A 5,719-nucleotide genomic window follows, 5' to 3' on the forward strand; every position below is an offset into this window, starting at 1 on the left:
TAAACCACAGTTTACACATCAAGGGGACAATAGATTTTATTTTTGGAGTCAAATATGAGCAACCGTAGCTTAGTAACATAGATTTAGATTACTCTAAATTTCAATTCCAACGTGACAACAGTTTCACGAGGTTTTATAATAACAGAATAAATAAAGTCATACAGTCAGACACTTTACAAGCACATTGATGGAAACAGCAGGTAGGCAGATAACTGCAAAGCAGGGAAACCTTCTCTATAGCTGATAGCTGCTATCTGATGACATTTTTAGCTTTTGGGTTGGTAGAAGCTGGTGGTCTGTTAATACATCCCAAAAGGTTTCTTGTGATTGTCATGGGGATGTTAGGTCAAACATGCAAGTGGGCAATGAGTGGTTACTAAGGGGGGTATTCATAGCCCAAAATGATTTGTATTTAAGCTCTTTGATATTCTAATGTGTCAGTCAGCCTCTGAAGACTGTTAACTGTAGTGTATAGTTTCTTTTCAGAAACTTGAGTTCACAGTCTATCAGAAACTGAGCTAGAGACACTTTGTATTGCATTCTAGAGAGAATATGACTGCTTTTTCTCCAAGTTCTTAAATTTGAGTGAGGTCTGAATCAAGAGCAATAAAGTATTTGTTTGACAATGGAAATTTTAAGGCAGCATGCTTGTTAAAGCTGAGGAAGAGCAGGTGAGTGGGAACAAGGTGGAAGTAATTGCACAGATTAATGTATTGGGGCAAAACATTGAACTTTGTGTATATGGGGACAACAGGAAAGGTACTTGAAGACAGGACCCTATCCATGGAAATCTCCAGGATGTAGCAGTAGAAACTTACTTGAAAAACTTTCATTTGCAAAGACAATGCTTAAACAAAGAGTCTTCAGGACCCTACTCAAGCACGGCAACCCAAGAGTTTGTTTTCCCAGGTTCAACTGCTAAGACACAGAAAGACTGCTTCAACTCTGGGCCAATGGTGCTAGGCTACAGCTTGAGATGACAGAGAATTTGGTGTCAGCCACATAATACATGTTTTGCAGGTACACAAAATGAAAAAAATTATTCAGCCACGAAGGCTTGTACCAAAGTTCTAGAAAGCCACTGAACCCAAATAACAAGTAACAGGTTCAACTTCAGTGCATAGAAATCCTGAGCAGGCTGTGTATGTTGATATGAAGGTGAAACCAAAGTTGTAGTGGATATGCCAAGATGTTGGAGACACTAGGAATGTGGGCCATTCACTGAGGAAAGTTGTAGGCACTGAAAGCAACTGGCCCTGGAAGGAGGTCACATGTACTACTGGCAACAGAGAAGGCAGGATGTGAATATCTGAGGCCATTGGAACCCAAATGATGCCATCAAAAATCCCGTGTGTCTCTACCTAAGCAGAAACACAGCAAGAAAGATATGAATCTGTTTTAGCCAGGCTTCTCTGTGGATTGTTTTATATGCTAGAAAGTCTGAGAGACCATCTGGAAGCTGCTCAGTCCACAGACCCGGATGCTTCAGCAGTTCCAATACTGCTGAGAAGGCCTGGAAGCTCCCTGGAGAGTCACTGCTCTTCAGCACACATGGGAAAGTCAATGAAGCCAGAGTTCTGTCAGTTGATGATGGAAACAGAGACAATAGACACACTTAGAAAGGAGCAAAGGTCGGCAGCAACACTGCTTCCTCCTTAGGCCTCTCATATCTGGGCCAGCTATTGGAAAGTGCTGTGCACTTTGAGAGCGGGTGTCCCCCTCGGTTAATCCTCCCTGGAAACTTCCTTAGAGATGTACTCAGAGGTACGTCTCCTAAGTGATTCTCAATCCCATCAGGTTGGCATTCAAGACCAACCATCACAAAACATCTGATAGTAATTTCTAATTAATTTCCAAACACTGACCAAGATATTAGAAGGAAAATTTGAATTCACTGAAACTCTTGATGCAAATTTTTCATAAACAAAATTAGTTCCATGTAATCCTTTAAAATCTCCTGCCAGTCGGAATCAGGCAAATGAATTAATTATCCTAAAAAGAAATTTTGAAAAGAAATACATGACTTTTATCTTTTTGAATCAAAAGTTTGTTCATTTTATTATAGGTGCAAAGCACATACATTGTATGAATCAAACTCTGAGAAACAGTTTCAATCTTCGTTCCAAAACACATTAGATGTAGGTATTAGGGATGATTTTTAGCCATGACAGGCCTTGCTTTATCCATTTTTAACTGAGATTAATGCCACCTATCCTCCTTTGTTTTAAACATTTAAATGATGGTGTGTATAAAACAGTTGCTGGAGCTCTCAACAGAGGCTATTTTACCATTTGAATCTATAAATTTATTATTCAACAAAGTATCATTTACTATCATTTTTCAATATTTTGAATGAATTTTCTTAAGTATTATATTAACCTTGTCATTTCAAAGGCGATGGATTTTACTATTTTGAACTGTCATAGATCTTTTGGGTTTTGTAACTGCAAAGCTTAGAAGTGAAATGGTGAAGTACTTGACATTGACATTCCCTGCACATCATTATCACAACCTGAAGATGATTCTTTCTGTGTTGGCCCAGAGTGTGTGTGTGTGTGTGTGACTGCTACCTCAGCATGTGGTCTTGGAACAAGCACTTTAGCTAAAGATTGTACTCAGAGAGGAAAAAGCACCTGATTACATGATGAGGTAATCAAATACAATATAAACTTGGCAAGGTTGAATTACATTTCCAGAAGTTCCTTTCCTGTATCTTCTGATTGAATAAGGGAAGTAAGCATAAAAAAATTATTGTGGCAAGTTTGAAAAGTGGAGGCATATATTAGCCATTTGATAGTTTCTGTTTTTATAAGAAAAACCACAGAGCATTTGCAGTGTACATACAACTTTAATTACGGTGACACTGTCTCACTTGTCCACAGTTTAAACACAGAGTGTCAATAAGACATTCTTGCTATTTCAATTGAGTTTGTTAATCTCTTCTCAAGAAATAGCAGGGTCTTTTAGTCTGGGATTTTCCAAGGTCATACAATCAACAAGTAGGTTATCCTTTACTGTGGTTTAAATGTAAACTATCCCCAATAGGTTCACAGGTTTGAACACTAAGTCCTCCCTGGTGGAGCTACTTGGGAAGGATGTGGAACCTTTAGGAGGTGGAGCCTTGTTAGAGGAAGTGGGTCACTGGGGATCAGCTACACTTCCTAGTCACTGTCTACTTCCTGAGTATAAATGCAATGTGATCAGGCAGCTTCCTCCTGCCGCTACCTCTTCCCACCATGGTGGACTACAACTCTCTAGAACCATACGCCAAAATAAGCCCTTTCTCCCTTAAGTTACTTTTGTCAGTGTATTTTATCACAGCCACCAGAAGGCAACTACGGAATTCCTCAAAATGCTATTTTAATATTCATCTATTCCAGGGGCTGGAGAGATGGCTCAGCAGTTAAGAGCACTGACTGCTCTTGCAGAGGACCCGGACTGATTCCCTGCACCCACATGGGGGCTACAAACCACCGTCCTTAACTCCAGTTCGAGGAGAATCTGAAGCCCTCTTCTGACCGCCACAGCATTGCACGACACGAGTGCACTCACATACATGAAGGCAACACACTCATAAAATTTAAATAATAAATAAAATATTTAAAAAATATTAATCTAATCCAGTCACCACATCTCTATTCAAAGCATTCATGGGTACTGCAGCCTGAGTCAGAAGAATGCACCCGTACCTGTAAGCAGTGCTAGTAAACAGGACTGGTGCTGTGTCTCCAAACAAGGCAAAAGCAGTAGCCAGTTTTAGCTCACATATCTTCTGGTAGATCTATCGCCTTGCCTCATTGGCTATACTGCCCCCAAATATTCCTTCAACTTTTTCTTTATCCTGGACAGATATATGTTGAGTTTCCTGATAAAATGTCCAGCTTCTAATGAATACCCACACCTCTAAGAATAAGCCCAGGAATTACATGAATTTCAAACTGTCTTCATAGATTCCTTGCTGTCTCCAATTTATAACCATCTTTCCCTCCCAGCTACCTAGACTATGGGTTTCAAATAACATAATGAGACACTCAAATCATAATTTTACCAAATCTGATAAACTTGTTTCCATAATTACACAAGATAAAATTTTACCAAGTCTGGAGCTAGAAAGATGGCTCAGCAGTTAAGAGCACTGGCTATCTTACAGAAGATGCAAATTTGAATGTCAGCACCCACATTGGTGCTAACAACTGTCTGTAACTCCAGTTCCAGGGGATCCCAAGTCCTGTTCTGTCTAATTATCATGTCTATACACACAATTATATGTCCTGTGAATGCTATCTCAAATCCATTTTGCATTGCTGTCCCAACCCACCTCAAACGGGTAATTCAAAAGAAAGAGGAAACTGATTTCTTACAGTTCTGGAAGATGAGAAATCCAAGGTCAAGTGACCCATATCTCACAAAGGTGTATCATCCTTTGACAAAGTTGGAAGGCTGAGAGAGATAAAGAGAGAGAAGGAGACAGAGACAGAGACACAGAGAGAGGAGAGAGAGAGAATGTAGACAGCATGCCAAAGGAGGACATGCACATTCTATCATAAGGAACATACACTGACAATGAGTCCATTCCCATGATAACTCCACAATACCACCATATATCCATTCCCAATGGCAAACACACACACACACACACACACGGCCTATCCCTTTTTCTATTATTCTAAATGAAACTTGACAAATAGGCATTTTGCCAATAGAGAGGACTCATAGAAGCTAATTTTGTCTTGTTTTATGGAAAGCCAATGAGAAATTCCAAGGTCATACAAAAACCATAAACTCTGATATATCTGTCAATATATGATAGCTTTAAATATGTTCATACATGTCAAAAGTCATAATGAGGCTGGAAGTGTCATTAATATTATATTGTGACAGCATTTAATTGCAGGAATGAGGAAGCTTTAAAGTCTACTCTTACTTGTAATCGCATTTCAAAGCTCGACAAACTACTGTTTAGTGGATTATAGACCTTCACAACTGTTGGAATAATGCCTAGGTTGGTGTAGATAAAATACATTGTGCTCAGTGGTATTAAAGATAATTCAATTGCATTTTACACCATGAGAATTCAGAAACCATACTCAAAAATTTCAAGAGTACAAATATCACCACATTAATTAAAAGTGGGGAAGTAAATATCAACAAGAAGGCATCCTCTATGGGGAACATTTACTTAACTGTGTTGATGGAGGTGGGCGAAATACAGTGCTTTGCTTTACTTTCTTTTTAATGTCTGAATGAGCATTATTCAAAAATATGTACATGTGTAACTTTGATGAAAAATAAAATAAGCTTTATAGAAGATGTATATGTAAAATTTCTAATAGTTGTTCATAAAATTCAAGAAATTAACACCATTTAAATATCCATAGTCATAGTCATAGAAAAGACAGCTAAATTAGCTACATGCTAAATTAACTACATGCTACACAATGGAAAGTGTTACTAAAGGAATAATATTTAAAAAGGGTTTTAGTAGAAAATGCTTATAGTAAGTTAATAGAGGGCAGCAAGCTTCATCTAATGCATGTAGTAAGAGGAAAATTAACTGAAAGATGGAAATATAAATTGTGAAAGATAGAGGGAAAGGGGAGAGGGAGCTCCTGGAAGGTGCAGTTACACATAAACAACAGCGTGACCCTGACCCTGGGCCCCAGCTACAACTATAAACCTCTCTCTCTCTCTCTCTCTCTCTCTCTCTCTCTCTCTCTCT

This window comes from Nannospalax galili, unplaced genomic scaffold (assembly GCF_000622305.1).
Source record: "Nannospalax galili isolate Female #2095 unplaced genomic scaffold, S.galili_v1.0 scaffold784, whole genome shotgun sequence".
Lineage (NCBI taxonomy): Eukaryota > Metazoa > Chordata > Mammalia > Rodentia > Spalacidae > Nannospalax > Nannospalax galili.